The sequence below is a fragment of the Sander lucioperca genome, chromosome 5 (assembly GCF_008315115.2).
Source record: "Sander lucioperca isolate FBNREF2018 chromosome 5, SLUC_FBN_1.2, whole genome shotgun sequence".
Taxonomy (NCBI): Eukaryota; Metazoa; Chordata; class Actinopteri; order Perciformes; family Percidae; genus Sander; species Sander lucioperca.
The window spans coordinates 32399275-32416426 of record NC_050177.1 but is presented as its reverse complement, the minus strand read 5'-3'; the positions used below and the strand labels follow the sequence as shown (position 1 = coordinate 32416426).

Here is a 17152-nt window from a genome sequence, read left to right as displayed (position 1 = left end):
TCTCTCCCAAAGACATTACAAAATAAATAAAATATATTTATATATAGTTATGTAAGTAAATAAATAGCCTGGCATCACAATATGATTTAAATTATTAGCCCAATATTAAAAACATTATTTATCCTAAAAAAATAAAACATTTAAAGGTCTAAAATACTGTCTGAATAGCTTGCCCTTGAGGTTTTAGGATTAGGGTTAGAATTAGGTTATGGTTAGGGTGAGGGTAAGGGTTAAGGTTAGGCATTTAGTGGTGATGGTTAAGGTTAGGGTAAGGGGCTAGGGAATGCATTATGTCAATGATAGGTCCCCACAAAGATAGTGAAACAAACATTTCTGTGTGTGTGTGTGTGTGTGTGTGTGTGAGTGTGTGTGAGCGTTCATATTTTATAGGGGTGATGTACTTCGATATTTCTTCTTTGTACCAGATAATAATCCCTCCTGAGTCCCTCCCTCTGTTAACAGCAGGGAGTTTGACTGATGACAGCATGATTTCTCTGTAGTTTGGGGGACAGTGAGGATGACAGCATGATTTCTGTGTAGTTTGGGGGACAGTGAGGATGACAGCATGATTTCTGTGTAGTTTGGGGGACAGTGAGGATGACAGCATGATTTCTGTGTAGTTTGGGGGACAGTGAGGATGACAGCATGATTTCTCTGTAGTTTGGGGGACAGTGAGGATGACAGCATGATTTCTCTGTAGTTTGGGGGACAGTGAGGATGACAACATGATTTCTCTGTAGTTTGGGGGACAGTACGGGACAGAGCCAAGTCTACACCAGGGGCCTCATGTAGAAACGTTGCGTACGCTGGTTTTCACGGACACTTTGTGATGTATAAAAAATTAACTTGACGTGAGAATGTGCGGCCTTCACGCAAACTGTTGAGCAACATATCCAAACTACTGTGGATATGAAGGAAGCTTACCTTACTACTCTACTACAGCTTCTCTGGAGAGGGAAGGAGACATGCTAGCCTTTGGTGGGTTATTCTTTGGTTTGGAGCCTTTTGGTCCTTAGCTTAGCATAGCATAGCCTTCTTACTCCTCTTCTCTGTCCTTAGCTGTTATCAGCAGAGTTAGCTGTTGTTAGCAGAGTTAGCTGTAGTGTTAGCAGGGCTAGCTGTTGTGTTAGCAGAGTTAGCTGTTCTAAGCAGAGAAATATGTAGTGTTAGCAGAGTTAGCTGTTGTGTTAGCAGAGTTAGCTGTTGTTAGCAGAGTTAGCTGGTTTTAGCAGAGTTAGCTGTAGTGTTAGCAGAGTTAGCTGTTGTTAGCAGAGGTAGGTGTAGTGTTAGCAGAGTTAGCTGTAGTTAGCAGAGTTAGCTGTAGTGTTAGCAGAGGTAGCTGTTGTTAGCAGAGCTAGCTGTTGTTAGCAGAGGTAGGTGTAGTGTTAGCTGTAGTGTTAGCAGAGTTAGCTGTTGTTAGCAGAGTTAGCTGTTGTTAGCAGAGGTAGGTGTAGTGTTAGCAGAGTTAGCTGTAGTGTTAGCAGAGGTAGCTTTTGTGTTAGCAGAGTTAGCTGTAATGTTAGCAGAGGTAGCTGTTGTTAGCAGAGTTAGATGTAGTGTTAGAAGAGTTAGCAGTTGTTAGCAGAGAAAGATGTAGTGTTAGCAGAGTTAGCTGTTGTTAGCAGAGTTAGCTGTTGTTAGCAGAGGTAGGTGTAGTGTTAGCAGAGGTAGCTGTTGTTAGCAGAGTTAGATGTAGTGTTAGCAGAGTTAGCTGTTGTTAGCAGAGTTAGCTGTTGTTAGCAGAGGTAGATGTAGTGTTAGCAGAGTTAGCTGTAGTGTTAGCAGAGGTAGCTGTTGTTAGCAGAGTTAGCTGTAGTGTTAGCAGAGTTAGCTGTTGTTAGCAGAGTTAGATGTAGTGTTAGCAGAGTTAGCTGTTGTGTTACCAGAGTTAGCTGTTGTGTTAGCAGAGTTAGCTGTTGTTAGCAGAGTTAGCTGGTGTTAGCAGAGTTAGCTGTTGTTAGCAGAGTTAGCTGTAGTGTTAGCAGAGTTAGCTGTTAGTAGAGGTAGGTGTAGTGTTAGCAGAGTTAGCTGTAGTGTTAGCAGAGGTAGCTTTTGTGTTAGCAGAGTTAGCTGTAGTGTTAGCAGAGGTAGCTGTTGTTAGCAGAGTTAGCTGGTGTTAGCAGTTAGCTGTTGATTTAGCAGAGGTAGCCGTTGTGTTAGCATGGTTAGCTGCTGTGTTATCAGACTTAGCTGTTGTTAGCAGAGTTAGCTATTGTTAGCAGAGGTAGCTGTTGTTAGCAGAGTTAGATGTAGTGTTAGCAGAGTTAGCTGTTGTTAGCAGAGAAATATGTAGTGTTAGCAGAGTTAGCTGTTGTTAGCAGAGTTAGCTGTTGTTAGCAGAGGTAGCTGATGTTAGCAGACGTAGATGTAGTGTTAGCAGAGCTAGCTGTTGTTAGCAGAGAAAGATGTAGTGTTAGCAGGGTTAGCTGTTGTGTTAGCAGAATTAGATGTAGTGTTAGCAGAGCTAGCTGTTGTTAGCAGAGATAGATGTAGTGTTAGCAGGGTTAGCTGTTGTGTTACCAGAGTTAGCTGTTGTTATCAAAGTTAGCTGTAGTGTTAGCAGAGTTAGCTGTTGTTAGCAGGGTTAGCTGTTGTGTTAGTAGAGGTACCTATTGTTAGCAGAGTTAGCTGTTGCTAGTAGAGTTAGCTGTTGTTAGCAGATTTAGCTGTTGTTAGCAGAGTTAGATGTAGTGTTAGCAGAGTTAGCTGTTGTTAGCAGAGAAAGATGTAGTGTTAGCAGAGTTAGCTGTTGTTAGCAGAGTTAGCTGTTGTTAGCATGGTTAGCTGTTGTTAGCAGAGTTTGATGTTGCTAGTAGAGTTAGCAGTTGTTAGCAGAGTTAGCTGTAGTTAGCATAGTTAGCTGTAGTGTTAGCAGGGTTAGCTGTTGTGTTAGCAGTTAGCCGTTGTGTTAGCAGAGGTAGCTGTTGTGTTAGCAGTGTTAGATGTAGTGTTATCAGAGTTAGCTGTTGTTAGCAGAGAAAGATGTAGTGTTAGCAGAGTCAGCTGTTGTTAGCATAGTTAGCTGTAGTGTTAGCAGGGTTAGCTGTTGTGTTAGCAGTTAGCTGTTGTCTTAGCAGAGTTAGCTGTTGTTAGCATAGTTAGCTGTAGTGTTAGCTATTGTGTTAGCAGAGTCCGCTGTTGTGTTAGCAGAGTTAGCTGTCGTGTCAGAGGAGTTAGCTGTTGTGTTAGCATAATTAGCTGTCATGTTAGCAGAGTTAGCTGTTGTATTAGAGGAGTTAGCTGTTGTGTTAGTAGAGTTAGCTGTTGTGTTAGCATAATTAGCTGTTGTGTTAGCAGAGTTAGCTGCCATGTTAGCTGTACTGTTAGCAGAGATAGCTGTTGTGCATGAGGAATTAACGTTGTGTTAGCAGAGTTAGCTGTAGTGTTAGCATAATTAGCTGTCGTCTTAGCAGAGATAGCTGTTGTGTTTGAGGAGTTAGCTGTTGTGTTAGCATAATTAGCTGTCGTCTTAGCAGAGTTAACTGTTGTGTTAGCAGAGTTAGCTGTTGTGTGAGCCAAGTTAGCTGTTGTGTTAGCAGAGTTAGCTGTTGTGTATGAGGAGTTATCTGTTGTGTTAGCCAAGTTAGATAAAGTGTTAGCAGAGTTAGCTGTCATGTTAGCATAATTTGCTGTAATGTTAGCAGAGATAGCTGTTGTGTACATAATATAATATAAAGCTTTATTGCAGACACAGGTCCATATAACACATAATACAGTATACATAGTATAAAAAGGAGATACAAAAATACATAAAAAATTGCATATTAACCTATAGGATACACAATAATACATAAAAATTGCATATGAGCCTATAGGATATATCGGCTATTGCACCAATGTGGTCTTAACCTAGAAGTGTATCTATAGCAGCTTTTCAGAGGGCTGACTAGAGCTTCAATTATGTGGTTCTCTGACTTGTCCAGGAGACACATAAAACTAAACATCAATTGTCTTAAGAGTGTCTCACACGTTGGCACTCTAGTGGACACAACCAACTGACTGGCACTCTGCCACCTAGGGACACGGAGCAGCAGCCTCATGGCATCATTGTCTGCTACCTTGAGCCTCTGCATACTCTTTTTCTTATAATTAGACTACAATTGAGCAGTATATAACGGTGTGATGTAGCTTCTAAACAGAGAGCACTTCACAGAGTCAGAGCACATAGAGAACCTCCTTATAAGCATGTTAGCTTGAGAGTAAATTTGACAGCGCTGTCGGTAGAGGTCTTTATCATCCGTCCAGTCATCAGATATGACAGGTCCTAAATATTTAATTTCCTCACACACAGCAAGAGGACTATCTGACAAATAAAAAGTCGGAAAAGTTGATTTCCTGTCCTCGTCACTTCTAACTATCATTATGTGACTTTTCATAGCATTATACTTTATGTCATAATCAAGGCCATACTGAGAGCACACCTTCAGCATCTGCTGCAGCCCAGCACTATATGGACAGAGCAGGACCAGGTCGTCTGCATACATAAGATGATTAACAATAGTGTTCCCACAAGACAGACAGTTTGTAACCTACTTAGCTGGTTTGATAATTCATCCATATAAACATTAAATAAAAGAGGAGACAAAATCCCTCCTTGCCGTACTCCGTTACTAACACAGAATGGAGCAGATACAACATTATCCCATTTAACCTGAAACGTTTGGTGGGCATACCAAAACTCTAAAATTCTCACTAAAAATTTAGGGACACCTCTATCTAACAATTTTACAAACAATCGTTCATGATTAATTCTATCAAATGCCTTTGACGCATCAATAAAGCATAGGAATACAGATGAATTTAGGCTTGTGTACCTGAACACAATCTCTTTAAGAGCAGAGATACACAGGTCAGTTCCATGTTTTCTTCTGAACCCAAACTGATTGTCAGTAGTAAGGACATACATTTCTAGCTTTGTTAACCTCTTGCCAAAAGTCCGTAAGTTTGTTATTCTGTAGCTTTCTGGCTAGTGAGTCTGCTCTCATCGTGTTCTAATTTTTCTTAATAAAACGAAGTGCATACTTAACTCTAGCATTTGTCATTTTTTCCTATCTAGCAGTACCCCATGTCTAGGCCTACCTGCCTCTGACCAGAGTCTAAAGGCCTCTCTTGCCTCAGCATACTGCTCAGCCACTAACTCATTCCACCCAGGTCTGATGTTAACTACCTTACATTTACTTTTACAAAAGAGTTTTTCAACATGTTGCACGTCCTTACAATTCATATCTGAGCACATTAGGGCCTCATGAGGCAGAGCAATATTATTTAAGAGACTTTCCGTTGGCAGTGAGTATCCAGCCACCACCTCTTTGCTCAGTTTTGACCAGTCCAGTTTACTTGAGGAAGCAGCATTATTATTATTTCTGGACAGCAGGGGAACATTCTCAACATCTATCAGTGCAGCAATAGGTATATGATCAGAGATGGCAAGTTCATAACAAATCTCCACATTACCCAGTGAGGCATGAGCATCAGCTGTGGTCACAATATGGTCTAACCAAGATGTTGTGTGCCACGCTTCACTAACGTAGGTAAAACTTGTGTCAGGCAACAGAGCTTTACTCCATAAAATTAATTTAGACTCATTACAGAACTGCTGCAGGTGTGCTGCAAATAAGGATTTGCTATCAGACATGTCAGCATTAAAATCACCCATAACATAGACACAGGATGAGCTGGTATCCTCTATGAATGAATGAATAAAAGTTAACCTGTTCAGAGATTCGTCCTCATGCTCATATGATTCATACGGTGTATAAACATTTAAAACAGTAAATTTCTTTCCATTACAGTTACACTCTAGTCCAACGGCCCAGTCAACATTTAAACGCACCACCTTCACCATTGAGTCATATTTGATGTTCCACAGTATAGCTACACCACCAGCTATCCTACCACGAACCAGCCTCGTACTGAGGTCGGTAGTGGACTCTCCAGCCCCATGGAAGTTCATGTGTATAGTGTTCAACTTATCTAGATATTGTTTCGCCAGCCAGGTTTCTTGCAGGCACAGAATATCACATTCGTCCAGTATTGTGTTCACAGCCAGACGTCTTGATCTATCAGTAGCAGAATGTCCTACTCGCAATCCGTGAGTGTTGTAAGACACAACACGCATTTAATGTGTTTAGTTGCTCCCAGTGGAGCAGCTGGCCTTCATCCCGTCCTCGCCCACACATGTAATAGGTACCCCAGCATCGTTACCGTGCAGCAGCCCCTCATCTCGAGAGCGAGGGGCATCCTCTGGTCCAGGCGGACCTCCGTCCGCTCCTCTAGGGCGACGAGGCTCATAGTAACGTCGGACAAAAGACCCAGCGGGCCAAAGCTGCGGGTCGTACAGCTCCGCCACATCATTACATTCAGCAGAGATACAGAAGGAGCTGAATCTACTCTGTGCCGTCTCTATTTTACTACATGTCACTTCCCGACCCAGCTTCATTTTTAAATATTCACTGAGAGTATTGGCATCTACACTGAGATCAAACTTTGTAGCAAATACCTTTACCATCTTTGTTTTGACAGCCAGTATATTGCTAACCACACCAGTCCCAACTATGCCGGTTTTCTTTCTCACATACCTCGCTGAAGTTTTCTCAGTACGAGGTGTAGGGATTCGATGAGCAGGGTTCTCAGTTACCTGCTTCAATCGTACCTGCTTCAGTCGGCGCCCATCCTTTACCACCTTGCTCCATGGGGGGGTCTGCGTTCACCCCAGGGCTGGATCTACAGACTGGGCTGGCTGACTGCCGTCAGTCCCGCTAGGCGGTACAGTTAACCATCATTAACCCCAGAAGTAGTACAGGGGGCAGGATCAGGACCCGGTGGCTTCTCCAACACAGTCGAGGGAAGACCTGCCGCACTGGGCGCAGGGCCTGGTTGTATCTCCACAGCAGAGAGGCAGGCAGCCGGAAAAGTGGCGTCCGGGCCACAGTGCCCCTCCACAGCAGTCAGCCGGCTGTCGAGTTTAACAGAAACCTCCCGCATGTCACGGCAGCTACCTGAGTTCCCATAGTTCTTTTGAGGTAGTCAATGTCACCATTGATTTGCTGCATATTCCCGAGGAGCACAGAAACATCGATGTGTTTAAATGAGACGGGGGGTAATTCATCCAGGAAGTGCGATACAAATCTTGGGGTCTCTTCACCGCACTCATTAAGCGCTTGGAGGCACATTTTGACATTGTTAATGTCCTTCTTTGGTCCCCTGTGGGAGATCCATCGCTTGTTGTGTGGAAGGAGTTCTGACAAAACTGCCTTTGAAGACTCAATCCGCTCGGAGCTGAAACTGCTCGTTACTATCGACACAATATCATCGTGACTTAGTGTTCGCATTTTGATCATAATAAAGTTCAGCAACTCATCCTCGACTATGACTCTACCGTCTTCAGTATGGTACATCTCCGGTTTAATTTGAGTAAACTCTCGTGTAAACTCTCCCACAGCACGCCGTGCTGCTGCACCGGCTGCCATGATGAATGATGAATCCTGAGTTAGCTGGTGTTAGCAGAGTTAGCTGGTGTTAGCAGAGTTAGCTGTTGTTAGCAGTTACCTGTTGATTTAACAGAGGTAGCCGTTGTGTTAGCAGAGTTAGTTGTTGTGTTAGCAGAGTTAGATGTAGTGTTAGCAGAGTTAGTTGTTGTTAGCAGAGTTATCTGTTGTTTTATCAGGGTTAGCTGTTGTGTTGGTAGAGTTAGCTGTAGTGTTAGCAGATGTAGTTGTTGTGTTAGCAGGGTTAGCTGTAGTGTTAGCAGATGTAGTTGTTGTGTTAGCAGGGTTATCTGTTGTTAGCCGAGATGGCTGTTGTTAGCTAAGTTAGCTGTAGCGTTAGCTGTTATGTTAGCAGTGTCAGCTGTTGTTAGCAGAGTTAGCTGTAGTGTTAGCAGATGTAGTTGTCGTTAGCAGATTTAGCTGTTAGCAGTTAGCTGTTATTTTAGCAGAGGTAGCCGTTGTGTTAGCAGAGTTAGCTGTTGTTAGCAAAGTTAGGTGTAGTGTTAGCAGAGTTAGCTGTTGTGTAAGTAGATTTAGCTGTTGTTAGTAGAGTTAGCTGTTGTAGCATGGTTAGCTGTAGTGTTAGCAGAGGTAGCTGTTTTGTTAGTAAAGTTAGCTGTTGCTAGTAGAGTTAGCTGTAGTGTTAGCAGAGTTGTCATTCTCTCTCTGTCTCTCTTTCTCTCTGTCTGTCCCTCTGTCTGTCTCTCTCTCTCTCTCTCTCCTCTCTCTCTCTCTCTCTCTCTCTCTCTCTCTCTCTCTCTCTGAGTGATGTGTGAGTGTGAGTGCTGAGTGAGTCTAAGGACTGTGTGAGTTTCTATCTTTGTTTTTCTGTGTATTTGTGGTTGTGTATATGATTATTTTTTTGTGTAGTTGTTAGTTATTAGTTGGTGGAGGGTTTTGTTGGGATAGCTTGGTTGTCAGCCGGGCATCATGCCCGTGTTTGGCGGCCATGCGGTGCTGGAGAAGCTGACACGCCGACATGCGGTGAGGATTTCCCCTCATGTGGGCTGTTCAGTGGAGGAGGCCAGCTATGCTGTCGGGGAGGTTGTGGGCTTTGACAGTGTGAAGTCTGCCTCCCGTATGAACAAGGCAGTGGTGATTTTCCTGGATGATGTGGCGAAGGTGGAGACTGTGGTGGAGAAAGGAATTGTAATCCGGGATACTTTCACCCCGGTTCTCCCGCTGGTGAGCCCAGCTAAAAGAATAACGATTTCAAACGCACCTCCGTTCATTAAAAATGAGGATTTGGCCAAAGAGCTGTCCCGGTACGGCCAGCTGATGTCTCCCATTAAAATAGTTGTGCTCGGATGTAAATCACCCAAACTCAAACACGTAGTGTGTCACAGGAGACAAGTCTTCATGATTTTAAAAGACAACGCGGCTGATCTAAATTTAACATTCAGTGTTAAAGTTGAAGGATTCAGTTATGTTGTTTTTGTGACTTCTGATACTATGAAGTGTTTTGGATGCGGGGAGGAGGGTCATTTGGTCCGTTCCTGTCCGCGCTGGCCGGCCCCCGAGCCCGCGGGGCCGGGCGGTTCGGATGAGCCGGCTCCCGGTCCCGCTGAACCGGCTCCCGGTCCCGAGGGGCCGGGCGTTTCGGCCGAGACGGCTCCCGGTCCCGCTGAACCGGCTCCCAGTCTGGCTGGGCTGGGCAGTTCGGCCGACCGGGCCGCAGAACCTCCGGCGGGCTCAGAGCCTCCGGGGGGCTCAGAGCCTCCGGGGGGCTCAGAGCCTCCGGGGGGCTCAAAGCCTCCGGGGGACTCAGACTCAGATGTTGCGCCACCTGCGGCTGAATCAGACTCGGCAGGTGTGCAACAGTGTGCAGAAACTGCATAGGCTTTAGCTACTGTAACAGATGTGCACTCTCTCTCTCTCTCTTGCGTTGTGTTGTGTTACAGACGAATCCGTCGCTCTTCGTTGGCTATCACAGCCGTTTATTCTGGTAAACAGTAGAATAGTGTCTCACAATCACATTCGTCACCATAAAGAGCTCCAGTTAGCTAAAATGAAAATAGAAACCATCAGTTTACTGTTGCTACGGTTGTATCATAAAAGTTAGGTTATCAAGCTAGGCTAACCAGACTAGCAAGCTAGCACAACGTGGCAAGCTTTTTCATTTAAGCTAAAACAAAAGAAACAAAACAAAACTGGCCTCTAATATAAAATTTGAGACCTCCCGTGTGGATATACTACATGCACATCATATACTACATAACATTATCACAACAAACACATTTACCTAACTATAACAGTGGAGCTCAATGTATGCGACTTACCATGAAACAGGCTACAGCAGACTGGTGATAAGTGTGTAGGAATTTACCCTAAAGTCTGCAGAATAGCACCAATAGATGGCGCTCATGTTACATAAAAAGCCTGTCTCATATGGGAACTACTAGCCAAATGAAAAGTTACCTTTTAATGGCAAGTGCAATTATTAACTCCGCTACACTACCACATAAAATAGTCACACCCAGGGTGGGAAATTAGCACCCGCCACAAGCCAATGACGGGTACTTTTTCAAAGTGGCAGGTGACTTTGCCTTGTATACATGCCACAGTGGCAGGTGGAGTGGTTTTCAGCGCTAGTCCGTGACACATATAGCTGAGCTGAGGTACAGACGAAAGGAAAATTATTTGTTAAAAAAATGTGGCGACATATCCCCGGTGTTAAGAGGCCCGTGGCGGAGTCAGCAGTAGCTATGAATGTACAAACTGTTGAGGGCGAAGTAAAGAAAAAGAGAAGGAACTTTTCAAACAAGTGGTGCACTGAATACAAAGGGAAAACTATTTACTGCAGGCAGGCAGACACACAGGCTGGTAAAACTGGGCATCCACCAGGCACACAAGTTAACTTTCCACCCTGGTCACACCAGCATGTCTGGTAGCCCAAACAGCTATAACCCATCAAAGACGAGCATCTGACATGAAATCATCAAATACAGTCCTAAACCAACTAGCTAGCATCATAAACAGCTATCAGTAAGTTGATGTATTTTAGCCGTCTGATTTTCAGGATGAACCTGCTTTAACCAGACGTGCACATGACCAGAATGCCACACAAACTTGACCACAGGAATGCTAGCTTAAACGTTATAGGCATATAACGTTAGCCTATTATTTATAGATTTAGATCATATACATGAATGGACATTAAAATAAGCGCATTGTTATTGTTAATTGTAATCATTGTAAGATTAATGGACAAACTATCGCTAGCTTGAATCACGTTGGCTCATTAGCAGCTAGCTACGTTAGTTCATTTCATGTGGTGCAAGTCCGTGGCGTTTATACATCAACATCACTGATAAATGTTAAAACTATGCATGACTTTAAAGAAATTCTAGTTAATCTAACCGGATTATTGTGATTTTGGTCGATACCAAAAGCCGCGATCTTCCGAGATGGAGATGTTCGTTGCAGGTAATGTCTTCTTCTACGCTCCTTCCCAGAACGCAAAAAATACTGTATGAACCTGTTATTACAGTAGTGGCGCCTGCTGGAGACTGAGTCATAGGATATTTACACCGTGGTCAGAAAGAACAGGACACACACACACACACACAGACACACACACACACAGACACACACACACACACACACACACACAGACACACACACACACACACACACACACACACACACACACACACACACACACACACACACAGACAGACAGACAGATTTGGAGCTCAGTTCGTGAATTAATAGCCTTCTGGTTTAAATCCGGAGTGGAGGGTATGAAGGGTAATAAAAGGCGTTGTTATTTCTGTCTGGGGAATATGCTATGCAACATTATTCTTGATAGCATCTGCAGTACAGAAATCAAGTGTTATATTTGTCTAATCTTCATTCAGTGAATGCATACTACAATATTTAGTTTGTTCGTAAAGGATTGTTTAGCAACCTACAAAAACGAAATTAAATTGCTAACTTCTCCAATGACAAATAAGTTTTTTATAATCTAAGCATAAAATTGCATTTATCGGCATTTATCCCCAAAACGTGACCATACCAGACCATCTAACTCTGGCCGCAATCTTTGAATTTTCAGTTGTGCGGTTAAATAACAAAAATGAATGTTATTTAACAGTGAGGTGTTAAATAACATAAATTAGTGTGCTCTCTCTTTCTGAGTGATGTAATGCCCCTCCTCCTTTCAGGGTGGAGCCTGCTGGAGTCAGATGGTTGACACCAGGTCTGAGGAAGTGTAAGTCTGTTTTTAATTTCATTCATCAAACTGTGACATCACTCATCCAACTCTCTGATGTCATCATCTACGTGCTGATTGGTTAATAACTGCAGCTGTGTTGTGTCTCCTTCTCTCCGTCAGATTCCTGTGAACTCACACTGGACACAAACACAGTGAACAGAAAACTCAAACTGTCTGACAACAACAGGAAGGTGACATTAGTGAAGGAGTATCAGTCATATCCTGATCATCCAGAGAGGTTTGACTACTGCTATCAGCTGCTGTGTAGAGATGGTCTGACTGGTCGCTGTTACTGGGAGGTTGAGAGGAGAGGATGGGTTTATATATCAGTGAGTTACAGAGGAATCAGGAGGAGAGGAAACAGTGATGACTGTTTGTTTGGATATAATGATCAGTCCTGGAGTCTGAGCTGCTCTGATGATGGTTACTCTGTCTGTCACAATAACAGAGTAACATCCATCTCCTCCTCCTCTGTCTCTAACAGAGTAGCAGTGTATGTGGACTGTCCTGCTGGCTCTCTGTCCTTCTACTCAGTCTCCTCTGACTCACTGATCCTCCTCCACACCTTCAACACCACATTCACTCAGACTCTCTATCCTGGGTTCAGGTTCAGGTCTCCTGGTTCCTCAGTGTCTCTGAGTCCTGTGTAGGACGGAGAGTCTCCTCCTGTTTCTCACTGCTGATCAGTTGAGTCTGTACAGGATCACACTTACAGAAATATTTCAGGTTATTGTTATGAACTAATGAATGAACTTTGTATGAAATAATTCAGAATGATTGAACAGATTCCTCGTGAACATTGTAAACTTCTTCCACTTCCAGTCCTTTAAAGATGGAAGCTGTGATCATGAAATTGTAGAAATGCCGTTGACTTGTGTCATGTTTAGTTTTGAGTTCTGTCTCTTTTCACAATAAAAGCATAAAGTTACTGTGAGAGTGTTTGAGGTCTTTCTGTTTAACTTTTACACATGATAAGATGTCTGGGTGTCCCAGAGGTCTTCCAGGTGGAGCTGCAGCGTGAGAAACCCTCCAATCAGAGCAGTCAAGGACGTTAGTCTTTCACTTTTTCATTTTCATATTGTGTTGCGTTCAGGGAGCAGAGAGTCTGTCTGTTTTCTCTCCACGTTAGTTATCTGTTCAGCCAGCTGCTGTAACTTCACTCTGTGCTATTAGTACTTTTACTGCAGTAACATGTCATCAATGGGACAGAAAAGCTGTCTCATTGAGTCTGTTGGAGGTTTGATTCCCTCCCACATTAATATGTTTGTGTTGAAGACTTCACTGTTGGTATCAGTGAGGAAAGAAGACAGAGGGGGGATGGATTTCATATTTTAGGAAACATGTTCAGCTTGTGTAATGAGTAGTCAGTGTTTACAGTCATTAAATCTTTCAGTCAGTAACGGAGCATCGACAGCAGTCCAAATGTAAGCTAGCTAGCTTAGCTCTGTTTAACAACACATGTATTTTCTTATTTTTTTTATTTATTGATTTTTTTTAACTTTATTTCAAAAAAGTATTTTACAGAAGTTCAGTCATTGCAATACGTAGACAAATAAAATACAAAAATATATACAAATAATATAATATAAAAGTAAAAATGAAAATAATAGTCTAAATAGAAGGAAATAAAGATACAAAGGGGACAGACTTTCAAAAATCGTTAATAATGTAGACAGCAGGAGCAGTTAAACAAAGAGATTAGAGTAGACATCAGATATTAATATAGCTTTCTTATTGGATACCAACTTAAGAGACTCACAGGCAATTTCCACTGGATGAGGAACGTCTGCAGAACGTCTCCGAAACGACGACGGAGTCATTAGGTTTCCATTAAAGTCAATGTGTGTATTTCCACACTGAGACTGCAGAACGTCTGCGTCCCGACTCCGTCCCAGCTCCGTCAGTCTGCAGCCCTCCGCAGCAGATACCAGAGCTTCTATTTTTGACGGACGACGGAGAGCTCCGCAGCAATTCAGCACAATTCAGATTGTGCGGGACAGGAAGTCGAGTACAGAAACAAAATAAAAACATCAGGTTACTTTTCAAAATAAAATACACCGTACTCACGGCAGGTCATATCTCCCTGCACTACACCTTGAAAACACAGCTCAGAGTAGTTTCCCCTCTACTCCTCTGGATGGAAACTAACTGTTGTTGGTTTTGTGGTTCTGTTTATATAAACTACATCCTGTTATATCGCGCAAACATACGTGAATTCGCGAGATCTCGTGTTCGGCTCGAGTTCCACATCCTGTGGAAATGCGGGGTCAAGGTACATGTCAAATTCAACCTGGAATAGTCTGAAGCTCGGTGTTGATCTGGAAAATTTCGCCTTACGAATATGGAACTTACCTAATAAAATAAAGAGATTTACAATATTACATAAGTTTCTATCTTTACATTCAAAATAAGTAATAATATGTTTCCCTTCAAGTGTGATTGTATGTTTTGTTTTTGTTTTAGATACCATATAATCTTCAAAGCTTTTCCAAAATGCAATACAAAATGAACAACCATAAAAAGATGGTTAACGACTCTCGTTCTGTTTTATAAAAACTACAATAATCATCAACAGGCATGAATTTAGATACAAATAGGTTTGTAGGGTATATATTATGTAATATTTTCAAATGTAATTCCCTAACTTTGTTTGTGATACAACATCTAAAGGGAACAAGCCATGCCCTAAGCCAGTTAACATCAGTGAAATGAGAACTCCAGAACAATTTATTATAGTTATAGTTATATTCTTTAAATTTAGAAAGCATTTTCTAATGTGCTTATTAGTACAAGTGCTGCTCATAATATCCATACCGTTTATATAAAGAGTAAAATTAAAACCAGTAACTTCATTTGATTTATTTAACTTTTCATTAATTCTAATATGCCACTAGGTATAGATTTGAAAACTGAATTATATTCTTTGAACGTTATTGGGAATGCCTTCTCTCTGAGAAAATATTCATAATTAAGTAATCGACCATTACAATCAAAAAGATCTTTTATGAAGATAATATCTCTATCGATCCATTTTTGCAAATAGAGTGACTTGTTCCCCCTAGTGATGCATTCATTATTCCATAAGATAGACTTGTGTGGAGAAAAGTTGTGAGAAGGACACAGCTTCCAGGCCAAAAGAGCTTGTTGATAAAATCGGGATAGTTTTAACTGCAATCTTGTAATATTGTAGTTACATTTCAATACAAATTTAAGACCTCCTACACTATTAAAACTGTTATTGGGGATACAGTACTATAAAGACTCTGGTGCTCTCAAACTTTCCTTCAACCATTTCACCTTAAAGGTGTAATTCAAGTCCAAAAAGTCCAGAAGTTCAAATCCACCTTCATCCTTACAACCAGAGAGCACCGCTTTTTGTAAATGGTGGTGTCTGTTTTTCCATACAAAATTCCTAAATATGGAATTCATGTCTTTACATGTTGAATCATGGACATTGAGAGAGAGGGCAGGGTAGACACATCTTGAAATCCCTTCTGCTTTAGTCCAAAGAATCCTACCTAGAATAGAAATGTCTCTTTGAAGCCGTAAATTCAGCATGGTTTTAGTCTTCTTCAATTTAGACGAAAGATTAAGTTGTTGACGTTCCTTGTGGTCCTTGCAGATATGAATACCTAAATATTATACACATTTCTTAACAGGTATATTAAACATTTTATCCTCTTCAGTCTGATACAAACATAAAATTTCACATTTAGATTTGTTAAGTGTTAAACCTGAAGCAGCTGAAAATTGGTCAATTAGGGATATAACATATTCAATCTGATGTTTGTCACTCAAAAAGAGAGCCGTATCATCCGCTAGTTGAGTAACTCTAATTTCCTTACCAAAAATAGACAAACCTTTAATAATAGGATTATGTTGAATATGTAATGACAGTAATTCAACCACCAGCAGGAACAAGAACGGTGAAATAGGGCAGCCCTGGCGAACTGATCTCAGTACAGGAAATCTTTTTGTGGAGTTTGGATATAATATCACAGAACTATCAATATATTTATAAAACATCTCAACTGTAGATATAAAATGTTGTCCGAAATCAAAAATTTGAAGTGCTTTGAGTGAAAAATAGTGTTCTACCGTATGAAATGGTTTATAAAAATGAAGGAATACTATCAGTGCGTCAGTATTGATGTTATCAGAATAGTCCAGCAGGTCGAGAACAAGTCTTATATTAGAGCTAATGTGACGGTTAGACAGAAAACCTGTTTGTGTTTCACTTATTATCTCATGAAGACCTCTTTTTAATCGTTTAGCAAAAACTTATGATACAGTTTTGTAGTCGATATTTAAGAGCGTAATAGGTCTCCAATTTTCTATCAATAAGTGATCTTTATCAGGTTTAGGGAGAAGACATATTAAACCTTGCTTCATACTTGTGGACATTTCCTTTTTTAAAGTGCATTCTTTGAATAAATCAAATAGAGGATTTTCAATAGTTTCCCAAAAATGCAAATAAAATTCGACTGAAAGCCCATCATTACCCGGAGATTTCCCTTTTTTCATTGAGCTAACAGCCTCTGAGATTTCCACTTTAGTAATGGGACGTTCGCAGTCCATTTTAAATTGTTCAGATATAGTTGGTGTAAATGCTTTAACGGACTCGATAAATCTATCACATTCATCAAACTGAATATTTGACATATATATATATATATATATATATATATATATATTGATATAAAATGTACCAACATATCTTGAAATGTCTAAAGAATTAGAGGTGATGTTATCATTAATTTTAAGAGTAGTTAAATTATTTCTCTTACGATTTCGCTTCTCTAAAGCAAAGAAGTAACTTGAATTTCTTTCCCCTTGTTCCAACCATTTTGCTCGAGACCTTACAAATGCCCCTTTAGCCATTTCAATATACATATTATCTATTTCCTCTTTTAATTTCTTCAACGTTATTTCCTCTTCCTCTGAAAGATTATCCTTACTCATTAAAACATTCAATTTATCCATAATATTTATTTCTTTAGCTAAGTTATTATTTTTAATTACTTTACTTCGTTTAATTGCTATTTCTCTAATTTTAAACTTGAAATATTCCCATTTTTGTATGTGATTCCCTTCGTTATTACCAAATATGCTTTTGGCTGTTTTTTTTGACTGAATCACAAAACTCATCATCTTTTAATAAATTACTATTTAGTTTCCAATAACCACGTATATTACCATTTTGTTGTTTTGTTCCTACTAAGTGGATTGAAATTAATGTATGATCAGAAAGTGGGGCATAGCTATGTAATGATTCTGACACAAATTGCAGACAAGAGGGAGATATAAGCCATAGATCAGTTCTAGACTGTAAGGACCTGCTGACGTTGCTCCATGTAAATTCCTTAATGTCAGGGTTTAAAAAAGCCAAATATCTATAACTGCCAGTTGTTCACAAATATATGCAGTACTTTTGAATCTTGAAAGTGGA

General features: G+C 41.0%; 1 protein-coding gene and 1 long non-coding RNA gene across 2 annotated transcripts in view; one reads left to right on the top strand and one right to left on the bottom strand.

Moving 5' to 3' along the window:
- The window catches only part of LOC116038066 (NACHT, LRR and PYD domains-containing protein 3-like), a 1733742-nt gene that overhangs the window by 502413 nt on the left and 1214177 nt on the right, over nucleotides 1-17152 (top strand). The window lies entirely within an intron of this gene.
- LOC118495164 overlaps nucleotides 7138-17152 on the bottom strand; it is a 24105-nt gene continuing 14090 nt past the window's right edge. Inside the window, exon 3 of the long non-coding RNA XR_004897490.1 lies at nucleotides 7138-7148. This is a non-coding gene — a long non-coding RNA (uncharacterized LOC118495164). The remainder of the gene's footprint in view (nucleotides 7149-17152) is intronic.